A 16,258-nucleotide genomic window follows, 5' to 3' on the forward strand; every position below is an offset into this window, starting at 1 on the left:
TGTTGTTGTAAGGTCCGTACATACGCGATGCTGGGGGACGGTGCTGGGGTACGGTGCGTCCAAGTACGGGGCTGGGGTACGGTGCTGGGGTACGGTGCATACAAGTACGGGGCTGGGGTACGGTGCTGGGGTACGGAGCGTCCAAGTACGGGGCTGGGGTATGGCGCTGGGGTACGGTGCGTCCAAGTACGGGGCTGGGGTACGGTGCTGGGGTACGGTGCATCCAAGTACTGGGCTGGGGTATGGTGCTGGGGTACGGTGCGTCGAAGTACGGGGCTGGGGTACGGTGCTGGGGTACGGTGCGTACAAGTACGGGGTTGGGGTACGGTGGTGGGGTACGGTGCGTACAAGTACGGGGCTGGGGTACGGTGGTGGGGTATGGTGCGTACAAGTATGGGGCTGGGGTACGGTGGTGGGGTATGGTGTGTACATGTACAGGGCTGGGGTACGATGCGTCCAAGTACGGGGCAGGGGTACCATGCTGGGGTATGGTGCGTCCAAGTACGGGGCTGGGGTACGGTGCTGGGGTACAGTGCGTCCAAGTACGGGGCTGGGGTATGGTTCTGGGGTACGGTGCGTCCAAGTACGTGGCTGGGATACGGTGCGGACATGGGGGGGTACGGTGCTGACATACGGGGGGTACATGCGGACATACACGGGGGAGGGGAGGGGCTGTACGACTCATATCCCAGGCACAAGTTTACCTGGGATACGAGTGGTACAGAGTTCGCTCCGTACGGGACGTTTTAAATACGCTTGTGTATTCGGAAGGGCGGTACGGATCGTACTTGTGCGCTCGGACTTCAGTTTTACGATTTGTACGTAAAACTGTCCGGGTACGTCTCGTAGACCTTTTCCCGATACGAATCGTATGTATTTTTCACGTACGAATCGTACTTCACCGGTGGGACGGAACTTGTACGATACGTACGTAAAAATATACGGATACGAGTCGTACGGGATTTTTTTTACCCGATCGGAATCGGCACCAAAATGTAATTTGTCTTGTTAAAAATAATATAAATATTTAATATATTTTATTTTATGTTATATATTTTTACATCAATATTTTGTACATCTATCATTTTTACTTCGATATTTTTTATTCAATATTTTTGTACTTACCTGTTTAAGTATAGGGAGTCGATATTTTGCATTCTATATTTTTTCATCGATATTTTTGTCATCGATATTGTTTACATCGACATTTTGTCAGTGATCCGTACAGAAGCATTCAGCTGCTGTATACTAGAGAGATGCTAGCAATAAAAAAATATGTTGAGGAAACAGGCACTTATCTTTTTAAAGGTTAATTGGTGTCAAAGAAAGGAAGTAACTATTAAGTCCTGCACCACTTAACTTTAGAAGCACTTTCATTTTTAAAGCCATTTTGCAGCAAAGTGTAAAAATATGATAAAGTCTCAAATTCAAAAAGTGAATTTAATTAATATGGAGAACCTTTTCACTTTAGTTCATCAAATGATATCAGTGCATTGAGAAGTATTGTTTTAAGTGATGGTTTTCAAACATGAATTTGGAAACATTAATTCTTCCCCTCACCCTGACAACATTGGCAAAAGTGACCTAACCAGGCAAGTTTGTTATGTGCACTCTTTGCGTTCCTATTGCACAAGTAAAACATTATAGTTCATTAAATCAAACACAGGAGGAGGTTTAGTACAGTGAGCAATCTGAAGTCCTGTATTTCTAGGTTCTTGTATATGTGATAATGACGAAAAAGGAAAAAAGTGAAATTAAACTATTGCTTATGATCACACAATTTGGTAAAGTGGGGAAGCCGAGGATTAATCCCATGTTTTCTGGCTTCACATTGTGCAATTCAGCAACTAGATGTATATTCTTTGCCTTCCCTAAATGCCCCACCCCGCACAACCCCAACTCTGGCCCAACTGCACCCATCTGGCATCAATGCGGACCACACCTTTTGGCGCCTGGGAAAATGTTTGCGAGTACCCATGGGTTAAGGCATCTGCTGTAAAGTTGCCCAGTAAATCTCAGGGAATAGTAATAATGGTGAGATAACTCTGGAGTTTAACACATTTGTTGGAGAGATCTGTTTTGTGAAGTCCCAGATTTGAATCAAAGTAGTATAAGGTTAATGTGTCTCCTGCAAAACACATCACATAACATGCAGATGACAGATTTTTATTTTATGTAGATAGTAAAGAGGGTTACTGCTTTTAACACAGAGATCCTTTTGTTTCCTGCTGTTCATAAATTGTAATCCTTGTAATACAGCAGTGAGCTATGAAGGACATGTGACTCCTACACCTTGTAACCCTGTCTCATGTAACTCATCTTGTACATTGATTTACACATGAACATGAATTATTGTCAATGTATAATGTGTATGTTATGTAAAGAGTTCTGACACCCTGCATTGGGTTGTGTAGCGCTATAAAAGGAATAAAATAGTGCTACAGAAATTGTTATTTGGGTAAATATTGGGACAGACCAACACATCTGACAGTCTTCCAGTGCATGCACTTATATGAACAAAAAAATCAAAGGCACGTTGAAGAGATAACAAGCTATGTGCCTTTGTTTGCCCTCTGTGGCATTTACATTTAAGGGGTCGATTCCTATTCCGGCCTTGAAACGTACCAATCGACACGGACCGGGAACGGAGACCGACTGACACGGACCGGCACCGTATGACCCGCGCAGTACGATGTAACGCGTGTGAATTACAACCCACTCGCACGGAGCACGACCAAACCGTACTCAAATCAGCGATTCGCCTGTAAAATGACCGGGAATCGTACCGACCGACACGCATCAGGAATTGATGCGACCGAAACGTACCCGCGATGCACGAGCCACGCAGTACGATGCAATACGCGTGAATTGAGACCGATTTACACGGAGCACGATCATGAAAACCGAGACGCACAGCAAATAGTGACTAGCAAACAACAGACCCCTTTGCGTCCGACGCGTATGACAACGTCGAAAAACAGAAGAATGTCAGTGTGACAGACTCAGGTTACCCCGCGCGAGCCACTGGCAGCGTCCGACACCATCAAATGAACGTCTCTATCATGCACAACAAAAGCAAAGGAAATGACACAAAAAAGCACCAAAAAACAAATGACAAAGCCAATTAAAAAAGGAACAAAGACACACCCACAACTCCACTTATATAAAGGCAAGAAATCCCCACCATGATCCTTTTCAAACTACAGGCATAGGACCGCAGACACCACCACCACACTGCAGAGACACGCCACAACCCACACAACACACAACAACTACACCATTTGCACCACTCAAAAACTAAATTACATATTCACTGACAAACTCACACCCACCACACTCAACTCACATATGCCCCCCCCACATCAATCCCCACAACCACCCAACACCATGCCCCCCAAGAAGAATCCAAAGGTCACAGATAGTGAGTTGAAAGTCATGATTGACGAAATACTCAGGGCAGAGCCACAGTTGTTTGGCACATTGGTCCAACAGACCCCATGTCACAGTAAACCAAGATGTGGGAGAGGATTGTCGACAAGGTCAATGCACAAGCACCTTGTTTGCGCACAAAGGACGATATCCAGAACAGATATTATGATGTGCGCAGGAGGGTCAAGAAGCTCATCGACAGGGAACACACCCTGAGCAGGCAGACTGGCGGTGGCCCTCCTGCCAAACCAATGCACTTCAGGTCCTGGGAGGAGAAGGTGCGGGCCATCCTACCACCGGAGAGCATCCATGGATTAACAGGAATACCAGAGCCTGGTGAGTACACATCCAATTTACTCAAATTTGTGTGGCATCACACATGTACCACTGTCAACGGAGGTCTGTGAAACCAATTACTGCCAGCAAAGCCATAGCAACGGAAAGGCAAGTATCCTGTGACATGTATATCAGTTACACAAACACAATACCTGCCATCCCACAGTAATATGGAACTACGTCCTAACATGTACATACCTAAAGACCAATACTGCAAGGCATGACCATAAATAACCAACAGACACTGTCATCCATGTTGCCACCACTGTCACACCACCTCACAGGAAAGCTGAGTCAAAATGAAGGAAGGTTTGGCTGCTGGGAATGTGCATGTAGCAGAAAGCATGATGGGAGTTGCATTCACAGCCACCAGTCCCCCACCCACATGTCCCTGCAAACTCACACTGAACCATGCTCACCTCACAGGGAGTGCAAAAGTACTACCAAGATGGCTGACACTAGGCCCTGCTGTGGGGAGCACAAGGCCCTGCTGGGTCTTGGGCTCTAACTGACAACAGGACATCAATGCCTGACAGCCTGAAAGGTAACTACTACTCCCTGCAATGGAAGCATGCTGCATGGTGGGATGTCGGGACTGGGGGAGGAGGACTGCCAGCTCTGACTACATCTACCAGCAGGCACTTGCAACCCCCCCCTTAACACAAACTACATCCAACCCGCCTGGTCTAATGCATTTCCTCAGAATCCATTTAAATATCCCACAAAGATTTACCACACTGGGTTCTGCTGTGTGAAGGACATGGGCCTGTTAGGACTTGAGTACAAACACCAGGACACCACTGCCTGCCAACTTGTCAGCACAGGCACACCACCACATAAGGAAAAAGATCCATTGGACGGAAGCTCAGGTTTTCTTGGAAGGTGGGTGGAGCCAAAAGCATGAAGGAAGTTGCAGTCACCGCCAACAGTCCCCCACCATGTTGCACAGACACACCAATGCGACGCACAGAGGAAAGAAAAGAATCACACAACACATGCCCCAAGCTTGCTACATACCCGAAGTGTAATTGTACGTATGTCATTGTTAAAGCACAAATGTGGACAGGGATAATACAGCTATGTCAGGCATGTGATGGAACCTGAGTAGCAATGGCCACCTACAGACAAATGATCAATACCTGAGCTGGTCATGCACACAGCTTGATGTGCACACGAAATGATTCAGGTTGCCATTACAAAGTACTTCAACAATATCAACCTCTGACTGTCACAACTTAAGACAATGCAATGTACAGACTCTCATAATGATGTACAGTGGCAACTGTCATGTGTGTGCAACTTTGATGTCGGTAGAAACATAACATACAGTGTGTGTCTTCTCCTACCACAGGGGATGCTGGGGACACAGCAGGACCTGAAGAAGAGTCCCAGTCCCAGACTCTGGCAGACCCTGAGCTCCCCGGTGGGGATCAGTCTCTGTCCTCTTCGGACGACGACCCTGAACGACCTGGCACCTCCGGTGTGAGTCATCGTGCAGCCCCAGCAGTAGTAACATCAGCCCCACTGGCAACCACTTCTGCCACATCTGACACCAGACAGAGTACCCCTGCCAACACGGACAGGCAGAGGCCACAGAACAACAACGGAACAGGTACACAGGGCACCCTGGAGGCAAGGGACAACACCACCGGCGCCAACACTCAAGGGGGCCCAGTGTCACCTGTGCCGGCCACGGCAGGTCCTGCCCGTGTGGGTAGGGGCGGTGGGAGGGTGGGCAGGCAGAGGACACGGCCTGCAGAGGGGGCTGGACTGCATGATGAGCCACACCTGGAACGCATCATAGATGCGTACCAGGAAAGCACCGGAGGGATTGTACAGGTAGTCGGGATCCTCAAGGAACTCAAAGAACAGCAGGCTGCCCATCATGCCCCCTTGGACTCCCACATGTCCCGGGTACAGTCCAAGTGGGAAAAATTGGATGAACTAACAGCGGTGCATAGGGACATACCGACATGCCTCTGCCAGATCAGCATTTTAGTTAAAACAGGTGCAAATAGGGTGACAGGTGCAATTGAGATCAGCGCAAGTGATGTGCAAGGGTAGGGTAGTGCAAATAGATACATCCACAATACATTTAGGGACCTATCCAGCCAGTCTACTGGCAAAACTAAGAAATGAAACAATATAAACAAAGAAAGCAGGGGGGTAGGGGGTTGCACCTACGGACAATAATGAGGATTAGTAAGGTGTGTCTAAAATGGGAACAAATCTACAAGACAGAATTTAGAGCATCAATTACCAGCATCAGCAGGAGAAGTTCGAGCTAAAAGGTGAGAGTGTGGGCCGGCGTGGCTCCTGGGGTGGGAGAGACGGAAAAAAAGGGGGAGAGAAACAGCTATAGTCAGACTTAGCCCTAGAAGCTGAGGAGGATGACAAATACTTAACAAGCATTTGCAATGCAATAGGTCTCGCATTTACGCGAGTGTGAGCTATTGGCATTGCAAATGACAATGCCTTTTATTTTTGTTTTTTGAACATAAATAAAAGGCATTGTCATTTACAATGCCAATAGCTTAAACTGGTGTAAATGCGAGACCTATTGCATTGCAAATGCTTGTTGCCTAGTGTCACACAGTTTGGTCAAACAGGGAAGCTGGGGCTAATCCCTGGTTTGCTAGTTTCACTGTGTACAATTCAGGCACTAAATGGCTACTGTTCGCCTGTTTTAAATCGCATATTTTATTGCGTTTTCGTTCATTCTTGGCACAGGACGTTCCACCATGAGTGGCAGACAGAAGCCACATGAAGGCTCGGCTCGTTTTGGGTTTGAAGCCCAAGAGGAGCTCTAGCCGCCTACCTCTACACCATAGTTTGTTTAGTGTGGTCCATGAACTGCAAGCGATGAGAACATGAACATGAGTGGGGAAAAAATCACATCGTAATGATGCAGTTAATAGAACTTTTGGATGATATAAACACACAGTACATCAGTTGTGTGGCAATTATTTTAGTTTTGCAGTAACACGTCGATGTCAATATCATTAAATTCAATTTGGAAAAATGTAAATAAATTAAAGTAAAAAACAAATAAGAATGTTTAGTGGGTTTCGATTGTAGATAAAAAATCATCAAAAGGCAAAATACGGAACGCTTCATGAATTTGCGTGTCATCCTTGCGCAGGGGCCATGCTAATCTTCTCTGTATCGTTCCAATTTTAGTATATGTGCTGCCGAAGCGAGCACAAACTTAGGACGGAGCAAGCTGGTATATAAAGGCTTAACTTCATCATATTTGAAAGTTAGAGTGCTTCAAAGATATAAATGGTTGCAACTCTTCCTCTTTGTTGCTTTTCACAAAGGAGTTCACTTGAATCAGAAACAAAACATTCTGCTGCAGAAAAAGATTGCCGTTTCTACTTTATGAAAATCGCAGAGCATCATGGATATATGCAAATCAAGTCAACTACGTAATCGTGTGCGCTGGAAGTTCTTTGCCGCATACAAAGCACGTGCACTTCATAGACACAGAGAAAGGACTACTACCAGAGGAAGTGTCAGTCAAATAGGGGAATGACGGGCATCTGGCAAAAGGGCATATTCTGGCTGCACAACGGGGCAAATATACTGCAGTCCTGGAACGCATGAGCTACTGTGCCTTTGCATATATGTATATATGTTAGCTAGCATTTTTATAGCGAGCAAATACTGCTGCTAAAGTGGCACCTTAGATCTCAAACTTTTAACGTTTTAATGACCATGGACACCATCAGGATGCAGGAAGCCCATTTCAAAACGTTATTTGTATTTGCTAATAGACTAACTCAATCAATTACACATAAAGGAGTAATTCTCAAAGTTCAGAGCCCTTAACCTCAGGATAAAATGAACTCGATCAAAATCACTGGGCAGCCCAACCATGCAGACCCCTGCTTTAAGGGATCAACCCATGTCAGAAAACAATATTTGTGCTTAATATTCTCCTGTTGCTACCCGTGGTGGTACTGTATTGCAGCATTTATATACCGCCTACTACCCCTATGTGGGGCATTGAAGCACTTTTCATCATGTGTCGGAGTGTGTTTTAATATATTGCGGGGGGGGAGGGCGACCTAGCACGCACAAGAGGCCAGCAACTCAACAATTGTGAATATTATTAACCCCAGTGGCTGCTTTTACATCTCCCCTCCTTCAACAGCCGGTTGGACTGTAAACCACTAATACAGCCGTTTGCAAGACCTCGTTAACGAACAAGTCGGAATTTACTTTTGCACCCTATCTGAGCTTAGTTAAAATCAAAACAGACATCGAAGAAAGACTTCAGAACACTAAGCACGTGAACGGATGTGGCTTTAGGGCTCGAGCTGCCGACTTTGGAGCTGACCCGGTTCGAGCCTCGGCAAACCACTTAATATCTCCGTGCCTACCAAATAAGGAATGTGTCCTTGTGTAAAGCGCTCCAATACCTTCGGGTCGCGTTCGCGCTATATAAAACAGCAACAAAAAAACGATCATTAGAAACTAAAGTAAAGTCTCGCAGGAACTGCTGACGACACAAGTCAACAGAGAAAAAACACTACTCAAAGAAACCCGGTATCAGCATGTACGGACAAATAGATCCCAGTCCAGGAAAGAGACTGACATAAGGACACGGAAGAAAAGCAGCTGTGCGAGGTGCTGCATCCCAGATCAGTCAAAGGAGCACTCGGTGAGTGAAGGGCAGGAGCAGCGATGGAGGACGGAGGCGATGCACTGACTGTTGGCTTCATCGGGGCAGGGAAGATGGCATATGGAATCCTGAAGGGGATGCTGCAGACAGGTAAATTATAGTATTTCGGATCTGTTATACCGCTGATCAATCACTGCCAGGCAGCGTGCCTTAAGAAGTGGTCAAGCCGGACTGTTCATGGGGTGAGACGAGCCCGGGGTCCGGCCTGGCTCTAAAATAGGAGTCGCTCCCCCCAAAATGTTTTACCCCTAACTTGCACTGGCATATTTTCTAAATCACCAACATGACGTAAGTTGCAGTACGTGTTATGTACAAATATGCCAAGATTCTTCAAAGTAAAAAATATATTTTTGACCGTCTGTATTTTTTCTTTGTAATCCAGTACAAGAGAGATGCGTATTTTATCTAATTGAAAAACATAGTAGGATTATATATGTATCTGAAGCGTAATTCTCTCCACTTACAAGTGCAGTGTAGCAGCGCTAGATCCTTAACAGTGTCCCAGCGGCATGATCCTCAAAAGTGTGCTTAAAGTCCTATCAAGAAACTAGGAGAAGACTTGAAATGGGTCATCTTTTTAAACCTGGTCCCGCTGCTCTTTCTGGATCTTAGTTAGGAATCATGACTTGCTGGTTTTAATGTCCACTGCTAGATTCCTGCTCTGCTGCTGCCCTCAAGCTTCTGAGTTGCCAGAAAAGGAAGAAAAGTAAGTAAAACAAGAAGGGCTGGGCGAGAAGGGAGGGGGGAATGCCAGCAACAGAGGAGCCCGCGAAAGTGAAAGTGATCGTGATTACGATCGCTACGGAGGAAAGACACATGGCGCTGCGCGCGTGCACGTTCACGTGCACTGTAGCTTTAGGCCACGGCAGCACTTTGAAAAGCCCAGATATAAAATGTCTCTTTCGAGCCTTTGGCTCGCGAGACCTAAAAACCAAAGGTGAATGGGTACTCACCATTGAGGGTGGGGTCGTGCACCATAGGAGATGAGTGGCTATGGGCGTCTGATCAATCAGGAGGAAAAGCAAAGGTTCAAATGTAACCAATGGCTGGGGGCGAAGGAGAGAACAGACCAAAATCACATTTTAAAAATGTGTTTTAAAAAACCAGTGAACGCGCGTTAAGCAGAAAAGTGGTTAGTAGTGAAGACAGCCGCCCCCTCAGTAGTTAACAGTGGCGACGTCAATTGACAGAAATTACAATAAGAGAAATTGCATAGTGTGTGGCCCGTAAGAAGAGTTGATGAAACAACTGTACCAATGGGGCTGGAAAACATAGTCAATGTGCCTGAACAAACATGGGCTTGATAATCGTATGCGGTGAATAAAATAAACAAACCGCACGATGGAGAACCGGAAAATTGAAAAAAGCCTGTGTTATAACTGAATGCATCCGGTTTTCCAGGAAGAAATAAAATAAACAAACCGTGAGAGGCCCAGCGCATCGGAATGGAAATCCGAAACCGCTCATGTAATGCAAAGTCCTGTAAACTAAACAAATGGCCAGTAGTGAAGACAGCCGCCCCCTCAGTAGTTAACAGTGGTAACGTCGATTGACAGAAATTACAATAAGAGAAACTGCATAATGTGTGGCCCGTAAAAAGAGTTGATGAAACAACTGTACCAATGAGGCCGGAAAAAATAGTCAATGTGCCTGAACAAACATGGGCTTGATAATCGTATGCGGTGAATAAATTAAGCAAACCGCACGTTGGAGAACCGGAAAATTGAAAAGCCTGCGTTATAACTAGGGGTGGGCGGAATTTGCGGAATTAACCTTCGCAAATTATCGCGAGAATGTTTAAAATTATCGCAAACAAGCAGAAATATCGCGAAGATGCGGAAGTTTTTTTCCGGCATGTTCGCGCGATTTTCTGCATGGTTGCGGGTCGCCAACTTACCCATGTGGCTGCTTGCGGGCGCGGCCATCTTGTTTTGAGTTGTTCTCGCGGTGCATGATCGCGAGAAGAAAGACGTGATCGCGCGACGCATGACGTCACTGCGGGCGCGAACTGTCGCGAGACAGCGCAAATGGCTAAAAACAATACAACATCTCATGGAGAACGCGACCGGATCAAGAAAACTTGTCGGCGAACGCAGGGATTCAGGTAAGGCGATCGCGCGCGCGCGAGAATGTATCATTTTACAGCGCGAGCAAGAAACAAATTATCGCCAAGCTGCGGAAACCGGAATTTTTGACATTTTCGCGCTCTCCGCGGAACGCAAAAATGTCAAATTATCGCAATTTCCGCGAACGGAACGAAATTTTTGCCCAGGCCTAGTTATAACTGAATGCCTCCGGTTTAGGAAAAAAGAAAAAAATTATAAACAAACCGTTAGAGGCACAGCGCATCGGAATGGAAATCCGAAACCGCTCATGTAATGCAAACTCCTGTAAACTAAACGCATAGCTGGGCAAAATGTGAGTGTAGGGTTTCCAAGCGTGATTATGAAGACAGGCAGGGGGACAGGGTTGAATCGCAGATTTATGTGAAAAAGCCATGGCTCACACGAGTGAATGAAATGAAAGGAAGGCAAACGCGTGGCAAGAACGTGACATACCTCTGGGGCAGCGTCGATGCATCTGACAGCTAACCCTGGAGGGTGTCACGTGGCCGGTTAAATACCTTGTGTGAATGTGCAAGTCATGTACATTTCAGTACAGTCTAGCGTAGCTGACTGATGTTGAGTGAGGGCTGATTAAACGATCCCCGAGTGAGGCAGTCAAGCTTGAAAAAGATTGTGGTAGTTCGTTTCACCGATAAGGGAACAAAGGAGCTCAGAAATACCTGTAAAAATTGTCGAGCGTGATATGCTCAATCGTAAACAATGAAGTGTACATTGAAATAACATTGTAATGTTAGAATAAAACAATGTGTAGCCTTGCAGGGCATACAAGGAGGGTAGGCCTCAGCAAGAAAGCGGACTCAAGGACTACTGCGTTTACGTCCTTTAATTACAGGTATAAGGGGAGGCAGAAAACACCATGATGAGTACGATGAAGGGATGATTGTGCGTAACGGCTCCGACGTTCCTCTTCTCCCCAGAGTCCCAGGCTCTTCGTCTAGGTCATCAGACTCAGTCCAAAAAGAAAAATGAGAACGGGATTTAGTCGAGTGTCCTCCGGTCTAATTACCGTTAAGGGGAAGGGGAATATGGGTATTGCAAAAATGCATCGGCCGTAACCATGTGTAAACCAAAAGATGTAGGAAAGACGGCAACCCTCGTATCCCAGCCAATAGGGAGAGTTAAGGTCACTGCAACACAACGTGACCACCCGCTTGCAGCTACCCGTTCCCTCCCGTGGTGTATAGAAGTCCTCGGAGTTTCCTCCGTACCTGTTTTAGCCACGCTTCTCCTGAAGCGTGGCTGGGCGATGAGTGTTGTCGTTGGCCTCCTGGCTCTCCCTCCACAGGGCTCCCACAATGCTCTTTGCCAGTCAATACCTCCTCTGGCCGACAACCACTTCTTCTCTCTGTTTCTCTCCCTCTCTCTCTCTCCGCTTCTCCGTCTTCACTCCAGGCTTTCGCGCCGGCATCTTTCGCATCCACCCTTTTCTCCACCGCCGATGCGTGGGATAGGCTGGCGAAGGCTGACGTCACGGGGGCGAACTCCACCTCCGACGGGTCCGGATCGTCCTTAAAGGGCCCGTCCCAACCCTGTGGACGAGAACGACAATCACCTTCCGATCTGGTTCCGTCTGTCCGTTGACCCCGTGACACATCTCCCCTCCGGAAAGCGGGTGGCGTAGTCCACCACAACCATGACATATTGATATCCCCGGGAAGACTTAGGAAGAGGGCCTACGATGTCCACTCCCACCCGATCGAATGGTTTCCCTATAATGGGCATGGGAACCAACGGGACTTTAGGGGGTGTGTAGGGATTTCGCTTTTGGCAGATTTCACACTCTTGGCAATACTTCCTCACCTGAGCGTATATAACTGGCCAAAAGAAATTCTGGATGATGGATTCAGTGGTTTTCTCTGCCCCTGAGTGTCCTGCCAAGATATGTGCGTGCACATAAAACATAACCTGGTCTCTGAAAACAGTGGGTACAATTAGCTGGGGACGGGCCTTCTCGCTCCCCAGCCTATACAAGAGTCCCTTTTTCTCTATAAAACCAGGGTAGATGCGGTGGGGGTTGGTTTTGTTGTCCTGGGCGTTCTGCCAGGCCTGGGCAAGGCCAGCATCGTTCAGTTGGGCGGTCCTAAAATGGGTATTGGTGGCCCAAGGCTCTGACGCTAAGAGGCCTGAAAAAGCTTTGGCCGCCCCGTTGTTTTTATGCAGGGACTCTAGCATAAGGGTGGAGAAACAGGGGTTATCAGCACCTATTATAAGAGGTTCAGGCAACTCAGGGAGGACCCCTAACTCACACCGGTTCCCTCCCCCTCTTTGGGTCTTAATGATGACTCTGGCTACCGGGTAGTCCCTGACATCCCCGTGTACACACCTTATTCCTACGGTGCACCCATGTAGGATAGAGGGGGGAGAAATTAGGTTTTCCTGACAACGGAATGGCGACAGCCTGAATCCAATAGTGCTTTTACTTGACTACCATCCAATGTCAGACTTACATCAAACGTGGGTCCGGTCTCTTGGGCATACATGAGGGCTCGGGGCATGTAGCTTACTTCCATGGGTTCTTCTTCTCCTTTCTCTTTCCGCTTTCGACAGTATCTGGCTATGTGTCCCCACTCACCACAGTCATAACACTGCGGTCCCTGGGTGACTGCGGTCTCGGGTTTGTTATAGCGTATTCGAGGAGGGGGCTCAAAGGGTGGCTTTACAACCTTTTTATCCGGCCGGGGGGAAGTGTGCCCTTAATCGGTCTCTCGAGTTCCTTAGGAAAGGTACGGGATTGGGCTCCGGCATAAGAGTTGGCCATTTCGATGGCGTGCTCCAAGGACAGACCCGCATGTTGTCGAAGCCATCGCTGGGTTCCATAAGGCAAGGCTTCGAGAAACTGCTCAAGATATACCTTGTTCATGACGTCATCCATGGTTGACTCCAGGGGCTTCAGCCACCTGTCGGCTGTGTCCTTAATCTTAAAGAATAGTGTTTTTGGGGTATCGCCCGGTAACGCTCTTTCCTGTCGGAATCTCAGGCGGTGGCTTTCATTGTCTACCCCCAGTCTATCTAGGATGAATTGCTTCATATGGCCATACATGGCAGTCCCATCTCTATTAGCCAGCTGATATGCTGCTTGGGCTTCTCCTGACAGAAGGGGGGCCAGGTAAAAGGGCCATCGCTCACCGGGCCACGCACTGGCCCTCGCCGCCCGTTCAAAGTTCAGAAAAAAGAACAGCGGGTCATCACCAGGGACGTATTTCTGAAGCGGGACGACGGCTCCCGGGGGAGCGGCAGTCCGGGTTTGCCCCAAGGCGGCTATCAACTGGGCCTGGCCCTCGGCCAGTGTAGCCAAATTGTCTGAGTGGGTTTGTATAGCTGAGGTGAAGATCGCTCGATCCTGTTCCGCTTGATTGGACGTCTTTTCCATAGCCCACTCGAGCTTTGATTGGCCTTCCCTCATTTGGTTAATCAAGGCTTCCATCTTGTTGCGGATGGCGGCTCCTATCTGGCTTGCCACTTGTAGCCTTGCAGGGCATACAAGGAGGGTAGGCCTCAGCAAGAAAGCGGACTCAAGGACTACTGCGTTTACGTCCTTTAATTACAGGTATAAGGGCAGGCAGAAAAAACCATTATGAGTACGATGAAGGGATGATCGTGCGTAACGGCTCCGACGTTCCTCTTCTCCCCAGAGTCCCAGGCTCTTCGTCTAGGTCATCAGACTCAGCCCAAAAAGAAAAATGAGAACAGGATTTAGTCGAGTGTCCTCCGGTCTAATTACCGTTAAGGGGAAGGGGAGTATGGGTATTGCAAAAATGCACCGGCCGTCACCATGTGTAAACCAAAAGATGTAGGAAAGACGGCAACACTCGTAACCCAGCCAATAGGGAGAGTTAAGGTCACCGCAACACAACGTGACCACCCGCCTGCAGCTACCCATTCCCTTCCATGGTGTATAGAAGTCCCCGGAGTGTCCTCCGTACCTGTTTTAGCCACGCTTCTCCTGAAGCGTGGCTGGGCGATGAGTGTTGTCGTTGGCCTCCTGGCTCTCCCTCCACAGGGTTCCCACAACGCTCTTTGCCAGTCGATACCTCCTCTGGCCGACAACCACTTCTTCTCTTTGTTTCTCTCCCTCTCTCTCTCTCCGCTTCTCCATCTTCACTCCAGGCTTTCGCGCCGGCGTCTTCCGCATCCACCCTTTTCTCCAACGCCGATGCGTGGGATAGGCTGGCGAAGGCTGACGTCACGGGGGCTAACTCCACCTCCGACGGGTTCGGATCGTCCTTAAAGGGCCCGTCCCATCCCTGTGGACGAGAACGACAATCACCTTCCGATCTGGTTCCGTCTGTCCCGTTGACCCCGTGACACAATGATAATGGGCTGTTCATCACACGGATAATGAAGAAAATTAAAAATTAAAAAGCAGCATAAATATAAATCAGACATCGACAATTTTCATGTTACAGAGTTTCGGAATCTGAATACGTGGGCAAGTTCCCGGGAAATACAAATTACTAACTGCATAGCAGCGTACAATCTAGTTGTGGGCAAACAATCATGTTGTCATGTGTATGGCAGCGTGATGCACGGGTTTTATGTAAATCCTATTGTGTAGTGCTATAAAAGAAAAATACGTATTATATTAGGTGGAATCATTTGGTACCTACAGTAATCCTACTTGTAAGGCAACATGCCAACTAGTAGTGGGCTAAAGTGCACCTTGTGAATGCTAGATAGCCTATCGCAAGGAGTGAGTATAGTGTTTAATGCGTCATGTGGTATCATCTTAAAAAGTTCGCAAGAAGCGTGCTATCGCAGTACCCTAGTGTGAGAGGTTCTAGGTCCAAGCCCAAATGAATTACGTGGGTCCTAGGTGCTATTCAATAAGGATAGTTGAGCATATGTTACATCTAGTTCGTTAAAGCCATTTTGGACAGACCTAAAGCATCCATGCACTTGCATTCTCTGATGTTGAGAATTGAGCATATGATACCCAATGTGATGGCTTCAATGACCAGCCATTTCATGGACTCCGGGGGGTGATTCAATGACTGAAAATGGTCGACCAAGGGGGCCCCCATGGTACCACATCTTATCCTGCTGCAATGCTGAAGTATCCGGCACTTGACCTTCTGTTTGCTCTCCCCCTTTTTTTCCGTCTCTCCCACCCCAGGAGCCACGCCGACCCACACTCTCACCTTCCAGCTCAAACTTCTCCTGCTGATGCTGGTAATTGATGCTCTAAGTTCTGTCTAGTAGATTTGTTCCCATTTTAGACACACCTTATTAATCCTCATTATTGTCCGTGGGTGCAACCCCCTACCCCCCCTCCACCTATTGGTCCTGAAGAAGACCCCGCTTCCAAGACATTCACTTTGCTGGTTCTAACAGGGGTCGAAACGTCGACTTTCTCTTTTTCCCAATGATGAACACAGGATCCTTAGTAAAGGTCTGTCGTACGTCTCTACTACATACCCCAACAAATTCAATCTCCAAACCGAATTACATCGATTCTTCTGGAAAATATGTCTGCGACACTATTTTCGGCATTCCCCACCGTGTTCTACCACGTCCTACACAGGTCTACGAACTCCGTCTTCCTTCACAACCACTTCTCAGATGGTCTCCCATCGGATTCTTACCTATGAGAGTACTGTACTTAAGGAAGTACTCGAGACCTGCTCAACTAAGAAGTATGTCAAGCACAATGTCACAAGTGCTGAACGCAAAGCCTTGGAAG

The 16,258-nt window shown here is 47.6% G+C and overlaps 1 non-coding gene across 1 annotated transcript; it reads right to left on the reverse strand.

Moving 5' to 3' along the window:
* Window positions 1-6,862: 6,862 nt before the first annotated feature.
* Window positions 6,863-6,969, reverse strand: LOC146871263 (U6 spliceosomal RNA). Its single transcript, XR_014959976.1, has one exon. It is a non-coding gene; the product is annotated as a U6 spliceosomal RNA (small nuclear RNA).
* Between the last annotated feature and the right edge of the window lie 9,289 nt (window positions 6,970-16,258).

This window comes from Triturus cristatus, chromosome 1_1 (assembly GCF_964204655.1).
Source record: "Triturus cristatus chromosome 1_1, aTriCri1.1, whole genome shotgun sequence".
NCBI lineage: Eukaryota > Metazoa > Chordata > Amphibia > Caudata > Salamandridae > Triturus > Triturus cristatus.